Here is a 13,127-nt window from a genome sequence, read left to right as displayed (position 1 = left end):
GAGTTGGAGCTTGTACCTCCCCATATATATGTATGGAGTGGAGTTGGCAACTGAAAAGAAACTTTGTGTTCCCTTCAAGCTAGGTGAAGGACGGCTTTCACACACACTTATCTCTCAGAACTGAGCATGTGGAGAGACGTTCGTTCATCCAGCACAAAGGGAACGGGTTGCAGGAAAAACACTTACTTTGGGTTCTCAGTCTGTTTCCTAGTGCCGGTTTGAAGTGCCTGCCGTTTTCACTGTAAAACGAGTTGGAGCTTGTTGCTCCCCATATATATGTATGGAGTGGAGTTTGCCACTGAAAAGAAAGTTTGTGATCCCTTCAAGCTAGGTGAAGGACGGCTTTCAAACACACTTATCTCTCAGAACTGAGCATGTGGAGAGACGTTCGTTCATCCAGCACAAAGGGAACGGGTTGCAGGAGAAACCCTTACTCTGGTTTCTCAGTCTGTTTCCTAGTGCCGGTTTGAAGTGCCTGCCGTTTTCACTGTAAAACCGAGTTGGAACTTTTACATCCCCATATATATGTATGGATTGGAGTTTGCAACTGAAAAGAAACTTTGTGTTCCCTTCAAGCTAGGTGAAGGACGGCTTTCACACACACATATCTCTCAGAACTGAGCATGTGGAGAGACGTTCGTTCATCCAGCACAATAGGAACGGGTTGCAGGAGAAACCCTTACTCTGGTTCCTCAGTCTGTTTCCTAGTGTCGGTTTGAAGTGCCTGCCGTTTTCTCTGTAAAACCGAGTTGGAGCTTGGACCTCCCCATATATATGTATGGAGTGAAGTTGGCAACTGAAAAGAAACTTTGTGTTCCCTTGAAGCTAGGTGAAGGACGGCTTTCACACACACATATCTCTCACAACTGAGCATGTGGAGAGACGTTCGTTCATCCAGCACAAAAGGAACGGGTTGCAGGAGAAACCCTTGCTCTGGTTCCTCAGTCTGTTTCCTAACGCCGGTTTGAAGTGCCTGCCGTTTTCACTGTAAAACCGAGTTGGAGCTTGTACCTCCCCATATATATGTATGGAGTGGAGTTTGCAACTGAAAAGAAACTTTGTGTTCCCTTCAAGCCAGGTGAAGGACGGCTTTCACACACACTTATCTCTCAGAACTGAGCATGTGGAGAGACTTTCGTTCATCCAGCACAAAGGGAACGGGTTGCAGGAGAAACCCTTACTCTGGGTTCTCAGTCTGTTTCCTAGTGCCGGTTTGAAGTGCCTGCCGTTTTCACTGTAAAACAGAGTTGGAGCTTTTTCCTACCCGTATATATGTATGGAGTGGAGTTTGCCAGTGAAAAGAAACTTTGTGTTCCCTTCAAGCTAGGTAAAGGACGGCTTTCACACACACTTGTCACTCAGAACTGAGCATGTGGAGAGACGTTCGTTCATCCAGCACAAATTGAACGGGTTGCAGCAGAAACCCTTACTCTGGTTTCTCAGTCTGTTTCCTAGTGCCGGTTTGAAGTGCCTGCCGTTTTCACTGTAAAACCGATTTGGAGCTTGTACCTCCCCATATCTATGTATGGAGTGGAGTTTGCAACTGAAAAGAAACTTTGTGTTCCCTTCAAGCTAGATGAAGGACGGCTTTCACACACACTTATCTCTCAGAACTGAGCATGTGGAGAGACGTTCGTTCATCCAGCACAAAGGGAACTGGTTGCAGGAGAAACCCTTACTCTGGTTTCTCAGTCTGTTTCCTAGTGCCGGTTTGAAGTGCCTGCCGTTTTCACTATAAAACCGAGTTGGAGCTTTTACCTCCCCATATATATGTATGGAGTGGAGTTTGCAACTGAAAAGAAACTTTGTGTTCCCTTCAAGCTAGGTGAAAGTCGGCTTTCACACACACATATCTCTCAGAACTGAGCATGTGGAGAGACGTTCGTTCATCCAACACAATAGGAACGGGTTGCAGGAGAAACCCTTACTCTGGTTCCTCAGTCTGTTTCCTAACGCCGGTTTGAAGTACCTGCCGTTTTCTCTGTAAAACCGTGTTGGAGCTTGGACCTCCCCATATATATGTATGGAGTGGAGTTGGCAACTGAAAAGAAACTTTGTGTTCCCTTCAAGCTAGGTGAAGGACGGCTTTCACACACACTTATCTCTCAGAACTGAGCATGTGGAGAGACGTTCGTTCATCCAGCACAAAGGGAACGGGTTGCAGGAGAAACCCTTACTCTGGTTTCTCAGTCTGTTTCCTAGTGCCGGTTTGAATTTCCTGCAGTTGTCACTGTAAAACCGATTTGGGGCTTGTACCTCCCCATATATATGTATGGAGTGGAGTTTGCAACTGAAAAGAAACTTTGTGTTCCCTTCAAGCTAGGTGAAGGACGGCTTTCACACACACTTATCTCTCAGAACTGAGCATGTGGAGAGACGTTCGTTCATCCAGCACAAAGGGAACGGGTTGCAGGAGAAACCCTTACTCTGGTTTCTCAGTCTGTTTCCTAGTGCCGGTTTGAAGTGCCTGCCGTTTTCACTGTAAAACCGAGTTGCAGCTTGTACCTCCCCATATATATGGAAGGGGTGGAGTTGGAAACTGAAAAGAAACTTTGTGTTCCCTTCAAGCTAGGTGAAGGACGGCTTTCACACACACTTATCTCTCAGAACTGAGCATGTGGAGAGACGTTCGTTCATCCAGCACAAAGGGAACGGGTTGCAGCAAAAACCCTTACTCTGTTTTCTCAGTCTGTTTCCTAGTGCCGGTTTGAAGTGCCTGCCGTTTTCACTGTAAAACCGAGTTGGAGATTGTACCTCCCCATATATATGTATTGAGTGGAGTTTGCACTGAAAAGAAACTTTGTGTTCCCTTCAAGCTAGGTGAAGGACGGCTTTCACACACACTTATCTCTCAGAACTGAGCATGTGGAGAGACGTTCGTTCATCCAGCACAAAGGGAACGGGTTGCAGCAAAAACCCTTACTCTGGTTTCTCAGTCTGTTTCCTAGTGCCGGTTTGAAGTGCCTGAAGTTGTCACAGTAAAACCGAGTTGCAGCTTGTTGCTCCCCATATATATGTATGGAGTGGAGTTTGCCACTGAAAAAGAACTTTGTGTTCCCTTCAAGCTAGGTGAAGGGCGGCTTTCACGCACACATATCTCTCAGAACTGAGCATGTGGAGAGACGTTCGTTCATCCAGCAGAAAGGGAACGGGTTGCAGGAGAAACCCTTACTCTGGTTTCTCAGTCTGTTTCCTAGTGCCGGTTTGAAGTGCCTGCCTTTTTCACTGTAAAACCGTGTTGCAGCTTCTACCTCCCCATATATATGTATGGAGTGTAGTTTGCCACTGAAAAGAAACTTTGTGTTCCATTCAAGCTAGGTGAAGGACGGCTTTCACACACACTTATCTCTCAGAACAGAGCATGTGGAGAGACGTTCGTTGATCCAGCACAATGGGAACGGTTTGCAGGAGAAACCCTTACTCTGGTTTCTCAGTCTGTTTCCTAGTGCCGGTTTGAAGTGCCTGCCGTTTTCACTGTAAAACCGAGTTGGAGCTAGTACCTCCCCATATATATGTATGGAGTGGAGTTTGCCACTGAAAAGAAACTTTGTGTTCCCTTCAAGCTAGTTGAAGGACGGCTTTCACACACACTTATCTCTCAGAACTGAGCATGTGGATAGACGTTCGTTCATCCAGCACAAAAGGAACGAGTTGCAGGAGAAACCCTTACTCTGGGTTCTCAGTCTGTTTCCTAGTGCCGGTTTGAAGTGCCTGCCGTTTTCACTGTAAAACAGATTTGGAGCTTGTTCCTCCCCATATATATGTATGGAGTGAAGTTTGCCACTGAAAAGAAACTATGTATTCCCTTCAAGCTAGGTGAAGGACGGCTTTCACACACACTTATCTCTCAGAACTGAGCATGTGGAGAGACGTTCGTTCATCCAGCACAAAGGGAACGGGCTGCAGCAGTAACCCTTACTCTGGTTTCTCAGTCTGTTTCCTAGTGTCGGTTTGAAGTGCCTGCCGTTTTCACTATAAACCGAGTTGGAGCTTGTACTTCCCCATATATATGTATGGAGTGGAGTTTGCAAATGAAAAGAAACTTTGTGTTCCCTTCAAGCTAGGTGAAGGACGGCTTTCACACACACTTCTCTCTCAGAACTGAGCATGTGGAGAGACGTTCGTTCATCCAGCACAAAGGGAACGGGTTGCAGCAGAAACCCTTACTCTGGTTTCTCAGTCTGTTTCCTAGTGCCGGTTTGAAGTGCCTACCGTTTTCACTGTAAAACCGAGTTGGAGCTTGTACCTCCCCATATATATGTATGGATTGGAGTTTGCAACTGAAAAGAAACTTTGTGTTCCCTTCAAGCTAGGTGAAGGACGGCTTTCACACACACTTATATCTCAGAACTGAGCATGTGGAGAGACGTTCGTTGATCCAGCACAAAGGGAACGGGTTGCAGCAAAAACCCTTACTCTTGTTTCTCAGTCTGTTTCCTAGTGCCGGTTTGAAGTGCCTGCCGTTTTCACTGTAAAACCGAGTTGGAGATTGTACCTCCCCATATATATGTATGGAGTGGAGTTTGCCACTGAAAAGAAACTTTGTGTTCCCTTCAAGCTAGGTGAAGGACGGCTTTCACACACACTTATCTCTCAGAACTGAGCATGTGGATAGACGTTCGTTCATTCAGCACAAAAGGAACGGGTTGCAGGAGAAACCCTTACTCTGGGTTCTCAGTCTGTTTCCTAGTGCCGGTTTGAAGTGCCTGCCGTTTTCACTGTAAAACAGATTTGGAGCTTGTTCCTCCCCATATATATGTATGGAGTGAAGTTTGCCACTGAAAAGAAACTATGTATTCCCTTCAAGCTAGGTGAAGGACGGCTTTCACACACACTTATCTCTCAGAACTGAGCATGTGGAGAGACGTTCGTTCATCCAGCACAAAGGGAACGGGCTGCAGCAGAAACCCTTACTCTGGTTTCTCAGTCTGTTTCCTAGTGTCGGTTTGAAGTGCCTGCCGTTTTCACTATAAACCGAGTTGGAGCTTGTACTTCCCCATATATATGTATGGAGTGGAGTTTGCAAATGAAAAGAAACTTTGTGTTCCCTTCAAGCTAGGTGAAGGACGGCTTTCACACACACTTCTCTCTCAGAACTGAGCATGTGGAGAGACGTTCGTTCATCCAGCACAAAGGGAACGGGTTGCAGCAGAAACCCTTACTCTGGTTTCTCAGTCTGTTTCCTAGTGCCGGTTTGAAGTGCCTACCGTTTTCACTGTAAAACCGAGTTGGAGCTTGTACCTCCCCATATATATGTATGGATTGGAGTTTGCAACTGAAAAGAAACTTTGTGTTCCCTTCAAGCTAGGTGAAGGACGGCTTTCACACACACTTATCTCTCAGAACTGAGCATGTGGAGAGACGTTCGTTCATCTAGCACAAAGGGAACGGGTTGCAGGAGAAACACTTACTGTGGTTTCTCAGTCTGTTTCCTAGTGCCGGTTTGAAGTGCCTGCAGTTTTCACTGTAAAACCGAGTTGGAGCTTGTACCTCCCCATATATATGTATGGAGTGGAGTTGGCAACTGAAAAGAAACTTTGTGTTCCCTTCAAGCTAGGTGAAGGACGGCTTTCACACACACTTATCTCTCAGAACTCAGCATGTGGAGAGACGTTCGTTCATCTAGCACAAAGGGAACGGGTTGCAGGAGAAACACTTACTGTGGTTTCTCAGTCTGTTTCCTAGTGCCGGTTTGAAGTGCCTGCAGTTTTCACTGTAAAACCGAGTTGGAGCTTGTACCTCCCCATATATATGTATGGAGTGGAGTTGGCAACTGAAAAGAAACTTTGTGTTCCCTTCAAGCTAGGTGAAGGACGGCTTTCACACACACTTATCGCTCAGAACTGAGCATGTGGAGAGACGTTCGTTCATCTAGCACAAAGGGAACGGGTTGCAGGAGAAACACTTACTGTGGTTTCTCAGTCTGTTTCCTAGTGCCGGTTTGAAGTGCCTGCAGTTTTCACTGTAAAACCGAGTTGGAGCTTGTACCTCCCCATATATATGTATGGAGTGGAGTTGGCAACTGAAAAGAAACTTTGTGTTCCCTTCAAGCTAGGTGAAGGACGGCTTTCACACACACTTATCTCTCAGAACTGAGCATGTGGAGAGACGTTCGTTCATCTAGCACAAAGGGAACGGGTTGCAGGAGAAACACTTACTGTGGTTTCTCAGTCTGTTTCCTAGTGCCGGTTTGAAGTGCCTGCAGTTTTCACTGTAAAACCGAGTTGGAGCTTGTACCTCCCCATATATATGTATGGAGTGGAGTTGGCAACTGAAAAGAAACTTTGTGTTCCCTTCAAGCTAGGTGAAGGACGGCTTTCACACACACTTATCTCTCAGAACTGAGCATGTGGAGAGACGTTCGTTCATCTAGCACAAAGGGAACGGGTTGCAGGAGAAGCAATTACTGTGGTTTCTCAGTCTGTTTCCTAGTGCCGGTTTGAAGTGCCTGCAGTTTTCACTGTAAAACCGAGTTGGAGCTTGTACCTCCCCATATATATGTATGGAGTGGAGTTGGCAACTGAAAAGAAACTTTGTGTTCCCTTCAAGCTAGGTGAAGGACGGCTTTCACACACACTTATCTCTCAGAACTGAGCATGTGGAGAGACGTTCGTTCATCTAGCACAAAGGGAACGGGTTGCAGGAGAAACACTTACTGTGGTTTCTCAGTCTGTTTCCTAGTGCCGGTTTGAAGTGCCTGCAGTTTTCACTGTAAAACCGAGTTGGAGCTTGTACCTCCCCATATATATGTATGGAGTGGAGTTGGCAACTGAAAAGAAACTTTGTGTTCCCTTCAAGCTAGGTGAAGGACGGCTTTCACACACACTTATCGCTCAGAACTGAGCATGTGGAGAGACGTTCGTTCATCTAGCACAAAGGGAACGGGTTGCAGGAGAAACACTTACTGTGGTTTCTCAGTCTGTTTCCTAGTGCCGGTTTGAAGTGCCTGCAGTTTTCACTGTAAAACCGAGTTGGAGCTTGTACCTCCCCATATATATGTATGGAGTGGAGTTGGCAACTGAAAAGAAACTTTGTGTTCCCTTCAAGCTAGGTGAAGGACGGCTTTCACACACACTTATCTCTCAGAACTGAGCATGTGGAGAGACGTTCGTTCATCTAGCACAAAGGGAACGGGTTGCAGGAGAAACACTTACTGTGGTTTCTCAGTCTGTTTCCTAGTGCCGGTTTGAAGTGCCTGCAGTTTTCACTGTAAAACCGAGTTGGAGCTTGTACCTCCCCATATATATGTATGGAGTGGAGTTGGCAACTGAAAAGAAACTTTGTGTTCCCTTCAAGCTAGGTGAAGGACGGCTTTCACACACACTTATCGCTCAGAACTGAGCATGTGGAGAGACTTTCGTTCATCTAGCACAAAGGGAACGGGTTGCAGGAGAAGCACTTACTGTGGTTTCTCAGTCTGTTTCCTAGTGCCGGTTTGAAGTGCCTGCAGTTTTCACTGTAAAACCGAGTTGGAGCTTGTACCTCCCCATATATATGTATGGAGTGGAGTTGGCAACTGAAAAGAAACTTTGTGTTCCCTTCAAGCTAGGTGAAGGACGGCTTTCACACACACTTATCTCTCAGAACTGAGCATGTGGAGAGACGTTCGTTCATCTAGCACAAAGGGAACGGGCTGCAGGAGAAACACTTACTGTGGTTTCTCAGTCTGTTTCCTAGTGCCGGTTTGAAGTGCCTGCAGTTTTCACTGTAAAACCGAGTTGGAGCTTGTACCTCCCCATATATATGTATGGAGTGGAGTTGGCAACTGAAAAGAAACTTTGTGTTCCCTTCAAGCTAGGTGAAGGACGGCTTTCACACACACTTATCTCTCAGAACTGAGCATGTGGAGAGACGTTCGATCATCTAGCACAAAGGGAACGGGTTGCAGGAGAAACACTTACTGTGGTTTCTCAGTCTGTTTCCTAGTGCCGGTTTGAAGTTCCTGCAGTTTTCACTGTAAAACCGAGTTGGAGCTTGTACCTCCCCATATATATGTATGGAGTGGAGTTGGCAACTGAAAAGAAACTTTGTGTTCCCTTCAAGCTAGGTGAAGGACGGCTTTCACACACACTTATCTCTCAGAACTGAGCATGTGGAGAGACGTTCGTTCATCTAGCACAAAGGGATCGGGTTGAAGGAGAAACACTTACTGTGGTTTCTCAGTCTGTTTCCTAGTGCCGGCTTGAAGTGCCTGCAGTTTTCACTGTAAAACCGAGTTGGAGCTTGTACCTCCCCATATATATGTATGGAGTGGAGTTGGCAACTGAAAAGAAACTTTGTGTTCCCTTCAAGCTAGGTGAAGGACGGCTTTCACACACACTTATCTCTCAGAACTGAGCATGTGGAGAGACGTTCGTTCATCTAGCACAAAGGGAACGGGTTGCAGGAGAAACACTTACTGTGGTTTCTCAGTCTGTTTCCTAGTGCCGGTTTGAAGTGCCTGCAGTTTTCACTGTAAAACCGAGTTGGAGCTTGTACCTCCCCATATATATGTATGGAGTGGAGTTGGCAACTGAAAAGAAACTTTGTGTTCCCTTCAAGCTAGGTGAAGGACGGCTTTCACACACACTTATCTCTCAGAACTGAGCATGTGGAGAGACGTTCGTTCATCTAGCACAAAGGGAACGGGTTGCAGGAGAAACACTTACTGTGGTTTCTCAGTCTGTTTCCTAGTGCCGGTTTGAAGTGCCTGCAGTTTTCACTGTAAAACCGAGTTGGAGCTTGTACCTCCCCATATATATGTATGGAGTGGAGTTGGCAACTGAAAAGAAACTTTGTGTTCCCTTCAAGCTAGGTGAAGGACGGCTTTCACACACACTTATCTCTCAGAACTGAGCATGTGGAGAGACGTTCGTTCATCTAGCACAAAGGGAACGGGTTGCAGGAGAAACACTTACTGTGGTTTCTCAGTCTGTTTCCTAGTGCCGGTTTGAAGTGCCTGCAGTTTTCACTGTAAAACCGAGTTGGAGCTTGTACCTCCCCATATATATGTATGGAGTGGAGTTGGCAACTGAAAAGAAACTTTGTGTTCCCTTCAAGCTAGGTGAAGGACGGCTTTCACACACACTTATCTCTCAGAACTGAGCATGTGGAGAGACGTTCGTTCATCTAGCACAAAGGGAACGGGTTGCAGGAGAAGCAATTACTGTGGTTTCTCAGTCTGTTTCCTAGTGCCGGTTTGAAGTGCCTGCAGTTTTCACTGTAAAACCGAGTTGGAGCTTGTACCTCCCCATATATATGTATGGAGTGGAGTTGGCAACTGAAAAGAAACTTTGTGTTCCCTTCAAGCTAGGTGAAGGACGGCTTTCACACACACTTATCTCTCAGAACTGAGCATGTGGAGAGACGTTTGTTCATCTAGCACAAAGGGAACGGGTTGCAGGAGAAACACTTACTGTGGTTTCTCAGTCTGTTTCCTAGTGCCGGTTTGAAGTGCCTGCAGTTTTCACTGTAAAACCGAGTTGGAGCTTGTACCTCCCCATATATATGTATGGAGTGGAGTTGGCAACTGAAAAGAAACTTTGTGTTCCCTTCAAGCTAGGTGAAGGACGGCTTTCACACACACTTATCGCTCAGAACTGAGCATGTGGAGAGACGTTCGTTCATCTAGCACAAAGGGAACGGGTTGCAGGAGAAACACTTACTGTGGTTTCTCAGTCTGTTTCCTAGTGCCGGTTTGAAGTGCCTGCAGTTTTCACTGTAAAACCGAGTTGGAGCTTGTACCTCCCCATATATATGTATGGAGTGGAGTTGGCAACTGAAAAGAAACTTTGTGTTCCCTTCAAGCTAGGTGAAGGACGGCTTTCACACACACTTATCTCTCAGAACTGAGCATGTGGAGAGACGTTCGTTCATCTAGCACAAAGGGAACGGGTTGCAGGAGAAACACTTACTGTGGTTTCTCAGTCTGTTTCCTAGTGCCGGTTTGAAGTGCCTGCAGTTTTCACTGTAAAACCGAGTTGGAGCTTGTACCTCCCCATATATATGTATGGAGTGGAGTTGGCAACTGAAAAGAAACTTTGTGTTCCCTTCAAGCTAGGTGAAGGACGGCTTTCACACACACTTATCGCTCAGAATTGAGCATGTGGAGAGACTTTCGTTCATCTAGCACAAAGGGAACGGGTTGCAGGAGAAGCACATACTGAGGTTTCTCAGTCTGTTTCCTAGTGCCGGTTTGAAGTGCCTGCAGTTTTCACTGTAAAACCGAGTTGGACCTTGTACCTCCCCATATATATGTATGGAGTGGAGTTGGCAACTGAAAAGAAACTTTGTGTTCCCTTCAAGCTAGGTGAAGGACGGCTTTCACACACACTTATCTCTCAGAACTGAGCATGTGGAGAGACGTTCGTTCATCTAGCACAAAGGGATCGGGTTGAAGGAGAAACACTTACTGTGGTTTCTCAGTCTGTTTCCTAGTGCCGGCTTGAAGTGCCTGCAGTTTTCACTGTAAAACCGAGTTGGAGCTTGTACCTCCCCATATATATGTATGGAGTGGAGTTGGCAACTGAAAAGAAACTTTGTGTTCCCTTCAAGCTAGGTGAAGGACGGCTTTCACACACACTTATCTCTCAGAACTGAGCATGTGGAGAGACGTTCGTTCATCTAGCACAAAGGGAACGGGTTGCAGGAGAAACACTTACTGTGGTTTCTCAGTCTGTTTCCTAGTGCCGGTTTGAAGTGCCTGCAGTTTTCACTGTAAAACCGAGTTGGAGCTTGTACCTCCCCATATATATGTATGGAGTGGAGTTGGCAACTGAAAAGAAACTTTGTGTTCCCTTCAAGCTAGGTGAAGGACGGCTTTCACACACACTTATCTCTCAGAACTGAGCATGTGGAGAGACGTTCGTTCATCTAGCACAAAGGGAACGGGTTGCAGGAGAAACACTTACTGTGGTTTCTCAGTCTGTTTCCTAGTGCCGGTTTGAAGTGCCTGCAGTTTTCACTGTAAAACCGAGTTGGAGCTTGTACCTCCCCATATATATGTATGGAGTGGAGTTGGCAACTGAAAAGAAACTTTGTGTTCCCTTCAAGCTAGGTGAAGGACGGCTTTCACACACACTTATCTCTCAGAACTGAGCATGTGGAGAGACGTTCGTTCATCTAGCACAAAGGGAACGGGTTGCAGGAGAAACACTTACTGTGGTTTCTCAGTCTGTTTCCTAGTGCCGGTTTGAAGTGCCTGCAGTTTTCACTGTAAAACCGAGTTGGAGCTTGTACCTCCCCATATATATGTATGGAGTGGAGTTGGCAACTGAAAAGAAACTTTGTGTTCCCTTCAAGCTAGGTGAAGGACGGCTTTCACACACACTTATCTCTCAGAACTGAGCATGTGGAGAGACGTTCGTTCATCTAGCACAAAGGGAACGGGTTGCAGGAGAAGCAATTACTGTGGTTTCTCAGTCTGTTTCCTAGTGCCGGTTTGAAGTGCCTGCAGTTTTCACTGTAAAACCGAGTTGGAGCTTGTACCTCCCCATATATATGTATGGAGTGGAGTTGGCAACTGAAAAGAAACTTTGTGTTCCCTTCAAGCTAGGTGAAGGACGGCTTTCACACACACTTATCTCTCAGAACTGAGCATGTGGAGAGACGTTTGTTCATCTAGCACAAAGGGAACGGGTTGCAGGAGAAACACTTACTGTGGTTTCTCAGTCTGTTTCCTAGTGCCGGTTTGAAGTGCCTGCAGTTTTCACTGTAAAACCGAGTTGGAGCTTGTACCTCCCCATATATATGTATGGAGTGGAGTTGGCAACTGAAAAGAAACTTTGTGTTCCCTTCAAGCTAGGTGAAGGACGGCTTTCACACACACTTATCTCTCAGAACTGAGCATGTGGAGAGACGTTCGTTCATCTAGCACAAAGGGAACGGGTTGCAGGAGAAACACTTACTGTGGTTTCTCAGTCTGTTTCCTAGTGCCGGTTTGAAGTGCCTGCAGTTTTCACTGTAAAACCGAGTTGGAGCTTGTACCTCCCCATATATATGTATGGAGTGGAGTTGGCAACTGAAAAGAAACTTTGTGTTCCCTTCAAGCTAGGTGAAGGACGGCTTTCACACACACTTATCTCTCAGAACTGAGCATGTGGAGAGACGTTCGTTCATCTAGCACAAAGGGAACGGGTTGCAGGAGAAACACTTACTGTGGTTTCTCAGTCTGTTTCCTAGTGCCGGTTTGAAGTGCCTGCAGTTTTCACTGTAAAACCGAGTTGGAGCTTGTACCTCCCCATATATATGTATGGAGTGGAGTTGGCAACTGAAAAGAAACTTTGTGTTCCCTTCAAGCTAGGTGAAGGACGGCTTTCACACACACTTATCGCTCAGAATTGAGCATGTGGAGAGACTTTCGTTCATCTAGCACAAAGGGAACGGGTTGCAGGAGAAGCACTTACTGTGGTTTCTCAGTCTGTTTCCTAGTGCCGGTTTGAAGTGCCTGCAGTTTTCACTGTAAAACCGAGTTGGAGCTTGTACCTCCCCATATATATGTATGGAGTGGAGTTGGCAACTGAAAAGAAACTTTGTGTTCCCTTCAAGCTAGGTGAAGGACGGCTTTCACACACACTTATCTCTCAGAACTGAGCATGTGGAGAGACGTTCGTTCATCTAGCACAAAGGGAACGGGTTGCAGGAGAAACACTTACTGTGGTTTCTCAGTCTGTTTCCTAGTGCCGGTTTGAAGTGCCTGCAGTTTTCACTGTAAAACCGAGTTGGAGCTTGTACCTCCCCATATATATGTATGGAGTGGAGTTGGCAACTGAAAAGAAACTTTGTGTTCCCTTCAAGCTAGGTGAAGGACGGCTTTCACACACACTTATCTCTCAGAACTGAGCATGTGGAGAGACGTTCGTTCATCTAGCACAAAGGGAACGGGTTGCAGGAGAAACACTTACTGTGGTTTCTCAGTCTGTTTCCTAGTGCCGGTTTGAAGTGCCTGCAGTTTTCACTGTAAAACCGAGTTGGAGCTTGTACCTCCCCATATATATGTATGGAGTGGAGTTGGCAACTGAAAAGAAACTTTGTGTTCCCTTCAAGCTAGGTGAAGGACGGCTTTCACACACACTTATCTCTCAGAACTGAGCATGTGGAGAGACGTTCGTTCATCTAGCACAAAGGGAACGGGTTGCAGGAGAAACACT

This window comes from Vicugna pacos, unplaced genomic scaffold, assembly GCF_048564905.1.
Source record: "Vicugna pacos unplaced genomic scaffold, VicPac4 scaffold_66, whole genome shotgun sequence".
Taxonomy (NCBI): Eukaryota; Metazoa; Chordata; class Mammalia; order Artiodactyla; family Camelidae; genus Vicugna; species Vicugna pacos.
The sequence above is the reverse complement of the archived record's forward strand: the minus strand, read 5'-3'. Positions refer to the sequence as shown.